The sequence below is a fragment of the Coffea arabica genome, chromosome 5c (genome assembly GCF_036785885.1).
Source record: "Coffea arabica cultivar ET-39 chromosome 5c, Coffea Arabica ET-39 HiFi, whole genome shotgun sequence".
NCBI lineage: Eukaryota > Viridiplantae > Streptophyta > Magnoliopsida > Gentianales > Rubiaceae > Coffea > Coffea arabica.
In genome coordinates this window covers 20,230,474-20,245,195 of record NC_092319.1, presented here as the reverse complement: position 1 = coordinate 20,245,195, position 14,722 = coordinate 20,230,474, and the positions used below count along the sequence as shown (strand labels likewise).

The window sequence follows — 14,722 nt, the reverse complement described above, 5'->3', positions numbered from 1 at the left end:
TTTCTCTGAAGAATAAAGTAGCAATGTGAGATGCATCGTCAGTTTTGTGATAAGGGATAAAATGTGCCATCTTAAAAAATCAATCAACAACAACAAAGATGGAATCATTACCCCTTGGGGACCTAGGAAGTCCTAAGACAAAGTCCATAGACAAGTCTACTCAAGGATAGTACGGGATAGGCAATGGGGTATACAGGCCGTATGAATTTGTTTTGGACTTCGCCTTATGACAAGGGAAACATCTACCAACCATGCGTTCAACATCTCGACGCATGTGAGTCCAGTAAAAGTGCTCTTGTAACTGGCGAGAGTCTTAACCATGCCAAAGTGTCCCATGAGACCACCACTATGTGCCTCCCTAACCAAAAGATCACGGACGGAAGAATTAGGCACACACAGTTTACCACATGAAATAGAAATCCATCATGCAAAAAGTACTTAAGTACTTTCCATGTGGGTTCTTAACACACGCAACATATATGTCACCAAAGTCATGATCATGTGTGTAGAGCTCCTTAATCATCTCGAACCCCAATAACTTAGCATCAAGGAAGACAAGCAAGGAATGTCTACGTGATAAGGCATCAGCTACCACATTCGTTTTGCCAATCTTGTATTTAATCACATAGGAGAAGGTGTCAATGAAGCTTACCCATTTGGCATGCCTCTTGCTCAACTTAGGTTACCCCTTGAGAAACTTCAGTGACTCGTGATCAGTTTGTATCACAAACTCCCGAGGGCGAAGATAGTGTTGCCAGGTCTCCCAAGACCCTCACCAGTGCGTACAACTCCTTGTCATACGTGGGGTAGTTTAAAGCAGCTCCTTCCAGTTTTTCGCTAAAGAAGGCACAAGGCCTTTTGTCTTGTATGAGGACAGCGACAATACCTACACCAGAAGCATCACATTCGATTTCAAAAGTTTTGTTAAAGTTTGGTAATGCTAAAATAGGTGCATATGTGAGGTTGTCTTTGAGGGTAAGAAATGCTTGTTCTTGGGCTTCCCCCCAATGGAACTTGTCATTCTTCTTGGTCACGACAGTCATTGGGGCGGCAATGGTGCTGAAATCCTTGACAAAGCGCCGGTAGAAGCTCGCCAATCCAAGAAAGCTGCGCACCTCAGGGACGGATGTAGGAGTTGGCCATTGCTTGATGGCCTCAATTTTGGACTCGTCTACTTTGGTACCCTGCGAACTTACTACATAGCCCAAAAACACAAGTTCATTAGTACAAAAGGTGCACTTCTTAAAGTTAGCGTATAGACGCGCCTTTCGAAGTGTCTCAAGAACTAGTCTCACATGCTCCAAGTGCTCATGTTCACTGCGACTATATATCAGAATATCATCAAAGTAAACAATGACAAATTTGCCAATAAAATGTCTCAAAACATGGTTCATTAGTCGCATGAAGGTGCTAGGGGCATTACTAGCCACTCATAGAGACCATGTTTGGTTTTGAAGGCCGTTTTCCATTCATCGTGATACGTTCCTCGATCCACACGTTCGAGACACGTAGCACGTTTGCCCAAGGATCTAGCGAGGTTGTCCAACGCTTGGGTTGCGGAACCTAGAGTCAAACGGACAACACTATTTGACGTAGGTGGTAGACGACACTCCGATGAAGGTGAATACTCCAGGGGAATAGGTCGGTGGAACAATCAAGGACGATCACGAGATTGCTCAAGAACCCTTGCCAATGCAAGTAACGGAATTGTACTCTCCATCTAAGAGAAACAAGAACAAGTTTATTATCATCAAACGGCTTCCTTAAACCTTACAAAGCAAGCCTTTATATAGGCAAATACTAATGAAACCCTAAACCCTAATATCGAAAAACTAGATGGTTGGCCACTCCTTGGACAAGGTGGGCCGATCCATGGACTCAATAAAGAAGGCCTAGTGGTTCGGCCATCCTTAGACAAAGGTGGGCCGAATCCATGGCTAACAAAAGGACTAATCTAAACTTAAGACTCCTAACACTAAGGCCTAATCGGCCATAGCCCACTTGGCTCTTCACGGGCTCTCTTCATGGGCTTGGATCATCGTGTAGACAACTGGGTTATCACCTTCTAAGCCTTCAATGTCTCGATGAACTCCTTCTTGGTCTTGAACATTCCGTACAAGGGCTTGGAGTGATTCCCTGAATTGCTTGGCCCGTGGACATGTGACTGGGCCCAATGGAACTCGGATTGGGCCATTGCGTGGGCCAAGGTTCGTGCATACATCAGTCCCCTCCTCTTGAGAAGGATTTGTCCTCAAATCTGGATGGAGATGAATGATACTAACGAGGGGTGGGTAGTGTGACACCCAAGTCTCCACATATTGGCCCTCTTAGATTGAAGGATACTTGCATATGTTATGATTAAGATAATTTGGTGCACATGTCTCTTAGTCAGCTTCAAAGGGTTCTCAAACAAGGACATTCTCCAAGGTAGGAAGGAACGTGTATAAGGCTTGTGAACGTTCCAGGTTGCAACCCAAAGCTCGTTAATTAGCCTTCGCACCCGGACATTCACATGCACTTCATAACGATGTTCACTAAAACTAGAAAAGCCTCGAACCTGGTTGTGCAAGGTTGTGTAATTCAGCCCTAGGCACTGAATCGGCTCAACTTGCCACTCTAGAGGCGGGACACTGAGCCACCCGTGTTGCACATCCATAGAAACACGAACCAGTGAGGTAAGAACAGCACTCGGATCTTGATTGACACCCTTGCGGGCATCACCCAACATAAGCGGCAGGAATGAAGTGAAGTCTACCCCATACGAATCACGTGCATTCGCGCAACACGTAGCTGGAACAAGCATGAAATCAGGTTGCAACTCTTTAGTCGTTGTGGGAAAATTTTGGACAGCTTTACAATACTTCTCATCAAAATAATGGGCTCGAATGACTCCTCCAATGGTGCGGACAGGTTTGAATGCAGGTTGTTCCATGGATTGATACCAACGAGATTTAGCTCCTAGGAGACAAACTCCATGGAAACTCGCAAAGTGTCCAAGTGACTTCGGAATGGAACATGCCATGACCAACTCTACTTGACTTTGTGTAACCTGCACAAAAGAAGAGGTACTAAACAAAACACATGTTAGCTGGTTAGCAAACAAAATGGTCACACTTTCAGCCTTTGTAAACACGGCCAACTTCTCCTTTTTACTCTTCACTAAGGCCAAATTATTCTTGTCTTTTTCCACTCCATTCTTCTCAGACCATTGCTCACGCATTGTACATGAGGTTTGATCTTCATTGTCTAGCTCATGTTCATGGCTCAGTTGTAACTCATTCATATTTGGCTCTCCAATCAACGAGGGACTAGGATGAATTTTTCCTTTATTACCACCAGTTGGCACATGGTTAAGTTGCTCCAGGTGTGGATCCAGCACTTGGCTAAGTCTTTCCATCATATCATCAATCAATGCTTTAGTCTGACTTAGGAATTTATCCTTTGATTCACGAAGCTTTGCCTCAATTCGAGAGTTCTCGAACGCCTTGCCTTGATTGTCAAGGCATTTTGGAGATGAAACTTGTTTGCTTGAGGTTGACCTTGATTTAGACGTTCGGCGCAAACTTCTTTGCTCCTTCTCATACTCATCACAATCTTGTTTATACCTGGCGGTACTTCGCTTGGGACATCTCCTCTTGAAAGGTTCGGTCTCCACGAATTCTTGATTGTATGAGCAAGATGCAACTCCGGTGGGCATGACTATGTGACCTGCAAAACGGTTAGTAGAGCAAAGGAATTTTCCTCACAACACACAAGCTCTCGTGTATGTGCTCATCACTCGTATATCACTCAAAGCACTCAAATAAGCTTACCAAAATTCCTTACTTGTTGGACCGAGTAATTGAGAAATGCCGTAAAAATCCAGTAATTGTCACCAACTTCTTCCTCAAGAGTAATCACGAAGATGTAGGAGAAAGTGTAGGGAAGTGTTCCTAAAACTAGGAGAAAATATAGGAGAGTTTCCTAAAGTGGATGAGAGAATATAGGAGAGGTTCCTAAAGTGGATGAGAGAATATAGGAAAGGTCCTAAAAATGGATGAGAGAATTTTAGGCAAGTTTCCTAAAAATGGATAGGAGAGTTTAGGAAGATTTCCTAAAAGTGGATGAGAGAATTTAGGAAAGTATCCAAAAAAATGGATGAGAGAGTTTAGGAAATTTTCCTAAAAATGGATGAGAGAATTTAGGAAAGTTTCCCAAAAAATTAGGAAAGTTTCCTAAAAATGGATGAGAGAATTTAGGAAAGGTTTCCCGGAATGGATGAGAGATTATAGGGAAGTTTCCTAAAATGAGTGAGAGATTATAGGAGAGTTTCCTAAAATGGATGAGAGAATATAGGAAAGTTTCCTAGAATGGATGAGAGATTATAGGAGAGTTTCCTAAAATGGATGAGAGAAAATAGGCAAGTTTCCTAAAATGGATGAGAGAATGTAGGAGAGTGTTCCTAAAATATAGGAGAGAATATAGGAGAGTCTCCAAGTGAAAACAAAGAAACCCTAGCGCAAATAAAACCCTAGCCGCAAGTAGACACCCTAGCCGCAAGTAGAAAACCCTAGTCGTAAGTAAAACCCTAGCAAGAGAAGGAAACCCTAGCAAGATAGGGAAACCCTAGCAGCCGTCACGTTATTGTTCTTGCTGCCCAAGCGACAACCAACTAACGAGACAGATTTGGGAGCAATGTTGAAACACCAACGACCAGAATTTTTTTGATGCAACAAACGACTCAACGCAAGAAACAAGTTGTGGACAGAAATTATCAACAAACTAGACACAACACAAAGGAGATAACACACCCAAAAGATTTTGTGTTCGGATGAACAGTACCAGGAACAGCGTCGGTGAACAGTAACGATGAACAGTACGTGTGAACAGTGACGATGAACAGTGACGTGTGAACAGTAACGATGAACAGTGACGGTTTTTTTTTTTTTTTTTGTAGAACAAGGCAGGCACAAACGGACAGATTTGGACTCGACTTCAACAACAAACAATGACCAGAATTTTTTTTTCTTTTTGAAACAAGTGCAGCGGAAATAAGGAAAACTAAGACAAAAACTACGGATATAACGGAAGATACCTCCACCAAAGCTCTGATACCAACTGATACGTTCCTCGATCCACACGTTCGAGACACGTAGCACGTTTGCCCAAGGATCTAGCGAGGTTGTCCAACGCTTGGATTGCGGAACCTAGAGTCAAACGGACAACACGATTTGACGTAGGTGGTAGACAACACTCCGATGAAGGTGAATACTCCAGGGGAATAGGTCGGTGGAACAATCAAAGACGATCACGAGATTGCTCAAGAACCCTTGCCAATGCAAGTAACGGAATTGTACTCTCCATCTAAGAGAAACAAGAACAAGTTTATTATCATCAAACGGCTTCCTTAAACCTTACAAAGCAAGCCTTTATATAGGCAAATACTAATGAAACCCTAAACCCTAATATCGAAAAGCTAGATGGTTGGCCACTCCTTGGACAAGGTGGGCCGATCCATGGACTCAATAAAGAAGGCCTAGTGGTTCGGCCATCCTTAGACAAAGGTGGGCCGAATCCATGGCTAACAAAAGGACTAATCTAAACTTAAGACTCCTAACACTAAGGCCTAATCGGCCATAGCCCACTTGGCTCTTCACGGGCTCTCTTCATGGGCTTGGATCATCGTGTAGACAACTGGGTTATCACCTTCTAAGCCTTCAATGTCTCGATGAACTCCTTCTTGGTCTTGAACATTCCGTACAAGGGCTTGGAGTGATTCCCTGAATTGCTTGGCCCGTGGACATGTGACTGGGCCCAATGGAACTCGGATTGGGCCATTGCGTGGGCCAAGGTTCGTGCATACATCACATCGCCTTCTTTCATCCTAATTTGATGATAGCCACTCCTTCTCTAGTCTAGGGATGGGATGACGATATTTAACAGTGATAGTATTGACGGCCCTACAGTCAGTGCACATGCGCCAAGTACCATCCTTTTTGCGGAGAAGGACCACAGGCACAGCACAAGGACTGAGACTCTCTTTTACCCAGCCCTTACCTAATAGGCTATCAACTTGCCTTTGAAGCTCCTTTGTCTCCTCAGGGCCCATACGGTAAGCAGGTTTATTAGGTAGCGGTGATCCAGGAATGAGGTCGATTTGGTGCTCAATCCCTCGAATGGGTAGGGAAAACATCCTCAAATTCCTGCAAAAGAGTAACCATACTCGAAGGCAATGCCTTGTCGAGCTCAACAACATCTAAGAGCACATGTTTGCAAATTCACAACTTTTCTAACATCCTTTGCCTTAATAATCATGTTTTGCTTCCTAGTGGTAGGTGTACTGGGTGGTTTGTCATACACTAGGTGTGCTCACTTGACCCTTGGTCGATTGCTCACTTGTAGAAGTGGAGCTTTTACCAGGGTCGACCGTCTTTAGTTTCCTCCTTTGACAGTCTTGTTCACACTCTCTTTGCAACTTGAGTTGGTCCTTATACACTTGTGCAGGTGTGAGTGGTATGAGGACCTTGCGTTTGCCATCATGCAAGATTGTGTACTTGTTTGCCCTTCCATCGAATATAACGTGTTTATCGAATTGCCTGGGTCTCCCTAGGATGACATGCGCAGCATGCATTGGCACCACGTCACATACGACTTCATCAGTGTAAGTTCCAATTGAGAAGGGAATGCGTACGTGTTTGAAGACACGTACCTCTCCATCCTCACTCAGCCACTGGAGGCGATAAAGGTGTGGATGTCTAGTAGCTAGAAGCCCTAAACTCTCAACCATGAGTAAGCTTGCCACATTCCTGCAATTCCCACCGTCGATGATGAGACAACACACCTTGTCACCTACTTTACAACGGGTGTAAAACAGGTTCTCTCTTTGTAGTTGCTCGTTCTCCTTAACTCGAGCGGTTAGCACTCGTCGTGCCACTAGGCAACCTACTTCTCCTTGTGTAGGCGAGCAATCTTCCTCAGCTGAGTCTTCATCCAGGCAGTCGCCTTTGACTAATTCGGGTATCTCCTCACAATCATCATCATCGGACACGATTTCACCATTGTGAGTGATTAGCATGACCCGTTGGTTTGGACATTGAGACTGAACATATCCAAACCCTTGGCACTTGAAATACTTGATGTCCCTACTCCTAGTCTTAGGAGTCTCATGTGGTGCCTTAGAGGTTGACCTGGATGTATCGGCAACTTTATTGGGGTGGAAGAGGAATTTCGGTTAGGAACATTACCTTGAATTCGGCCCGAAGAAGTTGGTGTGGCCGAATATCCAGCGTCGTGGGCCGCTCTCCGTGGTTGGTTGCCCTTCCATGAGGTTGAGCTGGACGACTGGAAGGTACAGGCTCCTTGCCTTAGTTTCTTTCCCCTCTCGAGTTAAAGGCAATCCAAACTCAAAGTGTCCGTACCTCGAATTAAAGGCAGTTTTAGGTATATTTTTCTCCAAAATTCTCAATTGATAATAACCCTGCCTGAGGTCTAAATTTGAAAATACTATTGCCCCTTGCAAGTGGTCAAACAATTCATCAATGTGGGGCAAAGGGTATTTATTCTTAATAGTAACATAATTCAGGCCTCGGTAGTCTATACACAATCTTAAACTCCCATCTTTCTTTTTAACGAACAACATCGTTCAGGCCACGGTGAATCACTTTCCTTTACAAAACCTTGTTCTAGCAGATCCTACAACTGCAATTTCAACTCTTTCAATTCAGCCGGAGCCATTCTATATGGTGTTTTAGAGATAAGTGATACCCCCGGAGTCACATTAATCTAAAAGCTATCTCTCTTTCCGGAGGCAAAGACTCAAATTCTTCAGGAAAAACATCCAGATACTCCTTTACTACAGGCATATCTTCGAATCTCACCTTATCACTAGGAGTATTTATAAGAAAAGTCAAATATTCTTAAGTTCTTTTACTCAACATTTTTCTAACCCAAATTCTTGAAATAAGAGTAGATGAGGCTAATCTACCCCTTACATCTAATTTTAGGGTTGCCTCTCCTGGAATGCACAACTCTACTGTTTTCGTCTTACAATTCAACTGAGCATGGTAGCGAGCTAACTAGTCCATTTCTAGGATAACATCATACTTGTGAGAACCTGAAAAAAAAAGTTTCATAATTTCTAGGCATTATTTTTCTTTCGTTGCACACGTTTTCTATATTTTCATTATTATATTTATTTTGGTGATATTTTTATAAGTAAATATAGTTTTTAAAACATTTTTCTAGTATAAGTACGCTCATGAGATATTTGAAGTGTATGGTGGACGTGGGACCCGCTAGTGCGTTAAGTGCGATTAATTCGACCAATTAGGTTAAGTTTTGCATAAAGGGATTAATTTACTAGGTGTTGAGAAATAATTAGAGGTTACCCTGATGGATTAGTATTAGAGAGACAAAGGAATAGCCATAAACCAAAAAGGTGACAAGTGTCACCTTGTGATTAAAGGTTGGACTTTGACTAATTTCTTTCACCTTTACTAAACATGAATTTTGACCAATTCCATCTTCATTTTTCCTTCTCTTGGCCGACCAACATAGAGAGAAAAGAGAGAAAAATCCCTCAACTTTTGCCTTCTATTCTCTTCCTTAATCTCTTGATCCAACCATTTAAATTTCAAATCATAGTATTGATGTAGTTAGTGGAGTTGTTTTGGAAGAAAGAGACCTAAGCTACTACCTTTTGGGAGGTATCAAGGTATGGTGTGTAAAGATTCATTGTTTGTTTCCAATAATGGCTAATTCATGACTTGCAGTGGCTAGTTATGTGATTTTATGGAAGATTTTATAGATTAGAGTGAAGTTAGCTAAATTTCTAATTTTTGTGGGAATTTTTCTGTTTTCCTATGATGGATATGGTTGGATTGAATTGATGGCTCTAAATGGTGTTAAATAAACCTCTTGTGCGTTAATTGCGGAAAATTCCAGCTTTGATGTGTAAATTTCAGCTTTAGGGTTTTAATTTGACCATGATTGGGGGTAGTTTTGGAGCTACCAATTGGTTGTATCTTAAGGGTGTTTCATAGACTATAATTTGTATGTGCAATGGTGATTGTTTGTTATGAAATTTGGTGGTTAATGGTAGCATGGTGAAGTACGGAAATCTAGAGGAAATGCTGCTGAAATTTTCGCAGGGCCCTTGAGCAGTCTTGGGGAATCAACTATATCTTGATGTAGGAAAATCGGAATTGAGTTCCGTTTGTTGCGTTTTAAACTAGATTCATAGGGCTATAAACCATGTAAATTTCAGACCCTGTTTCTATCTGTGTAATTTATGGTGATTTTTCAAATTTGATTGAAATATTGTACCTGTTCTGTCTCCCACTGGATAAAGCAGCAACTTGCGACTTGAATTTGACTGACTTGCGTTCTGAATCTTACAACGGTGTTTTTTGGAAAGTTATAGACCTTTAAATGTATTTTCCAACGGTATAATTTTTATTAATTTTGGACTTACAAAACTTGAGATATGATTTTTCATATAGGGTTGCGCGAAACTGGAAAATCCTGTTTTCCTAGTATTGATCTTACTTTCATTTTCTACTTCAAATTTGGAGTCAGTCAATCATTGTAGGTAGGGTTTTGAGGTTGTTCATGCCTTTAGAACTAATTGTTATCTTTTCCCTTCAAAGTCACCTCTTCGCTTTATATTAATGGTTTATTTCGATAGGCACCTGACTTACGAGTTTTACTTGCGAATTCCATTTATTAGGTCTTGGAGTCCAGTCTTAAGTGTTTGCCCTTGATTGTTCTAGGAGGTGCCGGTGAGTAAAGCCACACTTGGGAAGGAAACTTTTGAAATTATCCTTATTTGATCTGGTGAGTGTACCACTCCCCTGCCTTGTTGCTTAATTGGTTTATCTATACTTGAAATTTGTGACATGGATAAATATGAACTCTGTTATTTTGAATGAGATGAGGGTGTATTTTATCACACTTGTTCTCTTGCCTGTGTTGTATAAACTGAAACCTATTACTTGTACTTGTTATGAACTTGAACCTGTTACTTGCAGTTGTTATAAGGGCGTTTGGAAGTGTGTCCAACGACCTTCTTGTTAACCTGAGCTCAACCTCATGGGGAGTTAATTAAATCGAGCCAGCAAGGGCTTGGTCGAGGTATTTGACAATCCATGAGTGCCTGTTCCTAGGGAATTTTTGAGTATTAAGACTCTTGATTCTGGTATACTCGAGTATTACCACTTTCATTCTTGTTTGGCGTTCGGGCCCGGTAAGGGGGTATGATTGGTGAACGGGATTTAGCGTTAAAGTGATGTTATACTGGACTAGTTTCCTTATTTGTAAGTTGACAGAGGGTCAACGTAGTCGGATCAAGAACTGCAACGGGGATTTGGCTCCTGAGAGCCACTTGTATCCTTTCTATCTAAGTTGTTTTGCTCATCTCCTTATTTGGTACACCTATGTGATTACTTGAGCATGAAATTCCTTGGTTCTTGACTGTTATTATTTTGGGTACCTCATTGAGTGTAAGCTCACCCCCTTCCTGTAACGCCCCCACTTCTCCCTAAGGCGAACCAAAGGGTATCCGCGGGACGCCTGCCCAGCTCTCGCCAGGACTCACTACAATCCATCATTCAAAAGCTCGAAATACTTTAAGTAACTTCAATACATAATTAAAGTACTCCAAATATCTCACACTTACAATTATGCAGCTTCCAAGCTTAAATACAACCCAACGGAAAAGGGTACAATAGCCATCCGTTATAATATAACTTAAAGTTTTCAAAAGAAAACAATCTAGTACTACTCACGAGCACCCTTGGTCTCGAACCCTGTAAAAGAAAACCACAACGTGGGATGAGCTACACAGCCCAGTGAGGTTCCAATACACTCTAACAGTTCAAATAAATCAAGTAAGTTGGGCATATCATATGCATGGTTCAATGTTACACAATGGCGTGTTATCATGAGGTGATAATCATTGTACGAGTAATTTGAGACATTTATCATGGTATGAGACATTTATCATGAGACAGGTATCATGATATAAGTACATTGGTCAGGTAACAGGTATGGAGCATATCACAGGCATAGTTCAGGATTTCATGTTGACATTTTAGCATGAAACAATTATCATGATACAAGGTAAACATATACGGTAGGATACGGTGTTCCAGTGGAACTCTGTCGGTCATCTGCACCTTATGACTTCTGATCCCCACGGTACGGTCTGGCCATCGCCTTATCCCTCCAGTGGTAATACTCGAGTATACCGAAACGGTGGCCCAGGGTTCCAACCTACCCGACCGAGCCCAGTCCTGGCTCGAGTAGGTCAGTAACCAAGGGCAGGGCCCAAGTTCAGCTTAGAGCTTACAACATGCACAGGTAACCAAGTAATTCGACAAAAGGTAAAATTCATCATTTGAGTAGGTCGAGTGAGGTAAAGTACACACTCGCCTAATAATGATGGACAGCTTCATATAACATGTGATTCATGATAATCAAGTAATCAGGTGGTCAAGTAACCAAGTAAGTTGGTGATCACGTAAGCAGATAACCAAGTAAGCAAGTAACCAAATAGATTAGAAAACGGTAAGTAAACACGGTTAACGGTAAACGGTTAACGGTAGTAATTACGGTTAATTGGTAGACATATGTCATTTCAATAGGCCGCCATTGGCCGTTTTTCACTTTCACCACGTAAGAGTCGAGGAGATTTACTCCAACCGACTTATGCTTCCATAGCATAATTAATCATTTAAACACATCATGTAAATATGCTCTCCAAACATTTCATATCTAGTATTTCAAGTAATCACATAAGTATGCTCTTTAAGCATTTCATATCGAATAGTTCAAATATACCTACTTCAGGTGTTTCATGTCGAGTAATTCAAGTATACATTATTCAAATGTGCATGAGTGTGGTAAATACTTAATGACCATGGGTTAAGCATGTCATAGACTTATTCCAATTACGTATTCCTATATGGAACACTCACCTAGTCAAAACAAGCGAGTAGTTCTTAAACAAGCGTCTTAGGTGTCCGCTCCGAGTTCCTCTGGGAGATTCCCTCGAGTGCCTGAGCAAACAATAATCAACTACCACTCAAAATCATTCTAATTATCGAGGAAAATTGTACACTAGTACAATCTAAGAAATTAACGTAGAGACGAGTCTAAGAGTTCGTGTAACTCGAGGTTCAAAAGTGGGTTTTAAAATACAAGACAAATCTGATTTCCATCTTTGAAATCAAATGTAAAACGATCAAATGATATTGAAGGAAAATGGAGGGTTTGAAACCCTTAGTTTCCTTTAAGTTAGAAAATTCCAGATTTAACAAGCAATATTTGAAAAATCATATTTCACTCTCCACAAGTCCAAAATTGGAAAACTTGGTACTGTTGGAATCCTCTTTCAAAGTACTAAAAGTTCTTAGAAGACACTTTTCCACGAATGTAAGTGAAAGGCACTCAAATTTTGGCTCAAAGTTGGTAACTTGAATTACCAAGGCAGATTTAAGTTGGTTTTTGGCCAACTTTAGAAATTCGGCAAAATTCACTTGTTTTGAACTAACCTTTGAAATTTGGAAATCAATTAGTGTTGCAATCCAAGAGTATAACAAAACAAGCGGAACGAGAAACGGAGTTTCGAGCACCAAGATATAGTACCTCCAAGTTGCTGAAAAAGTTAAGACTGTTGGGCTATTTTCCAGGTTTAAAACTAGATTCGAAATATCATTTGGTCATCAAGTTGGCATTAGAAATACATCAAACTTGGTACACTAAATCTTCCATGTGTGAACAATATTTCTACTAAGTTTCGTACAAAAACTCTCACGGTAAGGTAGTCATTAAAACAACCAAAGTTTATGAAGAGTTTCAAGGCTAAACTACCTTCTCACTTTTCTTTCGTTTACAAACTTTTTGTACCATGAAATCAGTTCCAAATCTCTCCATTATTGAAACCAAGAGTTCATAAACATCCACTTAGCAATTTAAAGACCATTGACATCCAAATTCTAGAAATAAAACTCTCCAAATCAGATTTGACCATTTGGCTAAGAGAAAACGAAAAGTTTTCCAGATTCGATGAGCGAATTTTGTGACATCATTTGCATATCAAAATGGTCTTAGAATATTACCAAATTTTGTACAATTAAACCTCCATATGAGGATTACTCTTCTATCAAATTTCATTTGAAAATTCACACGGGAAGGTAGTTAACTAAACCATCAAAGTTCAGGAAATTTCCCAAGGTAAAACTGTCTTCTAGCTCTTCTTTCCTTTTTAAACATTTTGTCCAAAGCAACCAACCCAAATCTGGTTTATTTGTGAAACAAAGTCCAAGGAACATCTAATCTAAAGTTTGGTAGATGTCGGACATCAAATTTTCCAAAACAACAAGTCCCAAATCATTGTTAGTTACAAATCTGTCCAAGTGGAAAATTCTATCACTGTAGCAGTTTCAAACTTTGGCCACAACTCACTCCATTCAACTTGGAATTGGGCGTGGTTGATGGCGTTGGAAAGCTCTCTTCTAAAGATGAATTTTCTCAGAAGAAACCATTTTCAAATTCCATTCACAAATAGCTCGTTTTTGAGCATCAAGAATCAATTTCTGTCCTGTCTCCTGGAGAGCAACGAAACAGGACAGTGATATTCAATCGAATGGTGTGGCTCACTCAAGTGGAACCAGAATGTGAAATTGGTACCGATGGAAAGCTAGGAATGTCTAGTTTCCAATGCCGCAAACGGCACTTGATTTCGACATCGGAACAAAGAGTTATGGCCGTTACAAAATGACTGCCTGGGCAATACGGGATTCATTTTCCAGTTTTGCTAACTTTGGAAATCAACTCATTTGACCAACCAAATCATGTTATTTTTCAATGAAATTTTGTACACACTTACAATAATAGATAAACAACATAATCAATTCATTAGAATCTCAAAATCTGGCACGAAAACGGTCGGACAAGGCAGGGGTAAAACGGTCACTTTTGCTCCAAGCACCTCCTTTGATTTTCTACCAACAATACAACATTAATCTACTAATATAAGCACTAAACCACCATTAATTTCATCATCCAACATCAAATCAGCAACAACCCAAGAGTGGGAGTTCATAGAGCCCACTTTCACATTTTATACCATAAACAAGACTACCCACATGATTATATAACCTTATATGTGCAATAAATCTTACAAAAACTAAGATCTATGGGTTGGATGATTTGCTACCTTCTTGGATGATTAGATCAGAAATTTTGGTCACTCTTTGCTCCAGAAAACCGTGGCTTTTCAGCTCCCTTTTGCAGCTCAAAATACTCCTCAAGTGTTAAGCTAAGTGTAGTTCGAATTTGGAGTGAATTGGAAGAGGTTTGGTGAAGATTTGATGGAGGAATTGGAAGAACTCTTGAGCTGTTTTTCTTGCTTTGTTGTTCGGCCAGATGAGGGAGCAAGAGAGAGAAATTGTGGTCTGAAATGAGGCTTCCAAAGGAAGCTTAATGACTAAGGATTGGGTGCACAAAAGTCAACCGCCAAAAAGTGCGCGCACGCGCGCGTTTTGTGCTCGATTCCTCTCGCGTTTGTTTCACTAGTGTACTAAACTTCTAATGCATTTATATTCATATAAATATTATTCACTCTTAATTGTCCCAAAATAAGGGTCTAAAGTTCCTCAATTTAAATTGCGCGTGTGAAAACGCGTATCTCCAATTTAAGCGCAATAACGCGAAACTTCCGAGAAATTCTTATAACGATAGT

The 14,722-nt window shown here is 40.8% G+C and overlaps 1 long non-coding RNA gene across 1 annotated transcript; it reads right to left on the bottom strand.

The window, feature by feature from the left end:
* Positions 1 to 10,548: 10,548 nt before the first annotated feature.
* On the bottom strand, positions 10,549 to 14,485 carry LOC140007461 (uncharacterized). Its single transcript, XR_011814773.1, has 3 exons — positions 14,198 to 14,485; positions 11,955 to 12,035; positions 10,549 to 10,784 (listed from the first exon to the last, which is right to left on the bottom strand). It is a non-coding gene; the product is annotated as an uncharacterized lncRNA (long non-coding RNA).
* Between the last annotated feature and the right edge of the window lie 237 nt (positions 14,486 to 14,722).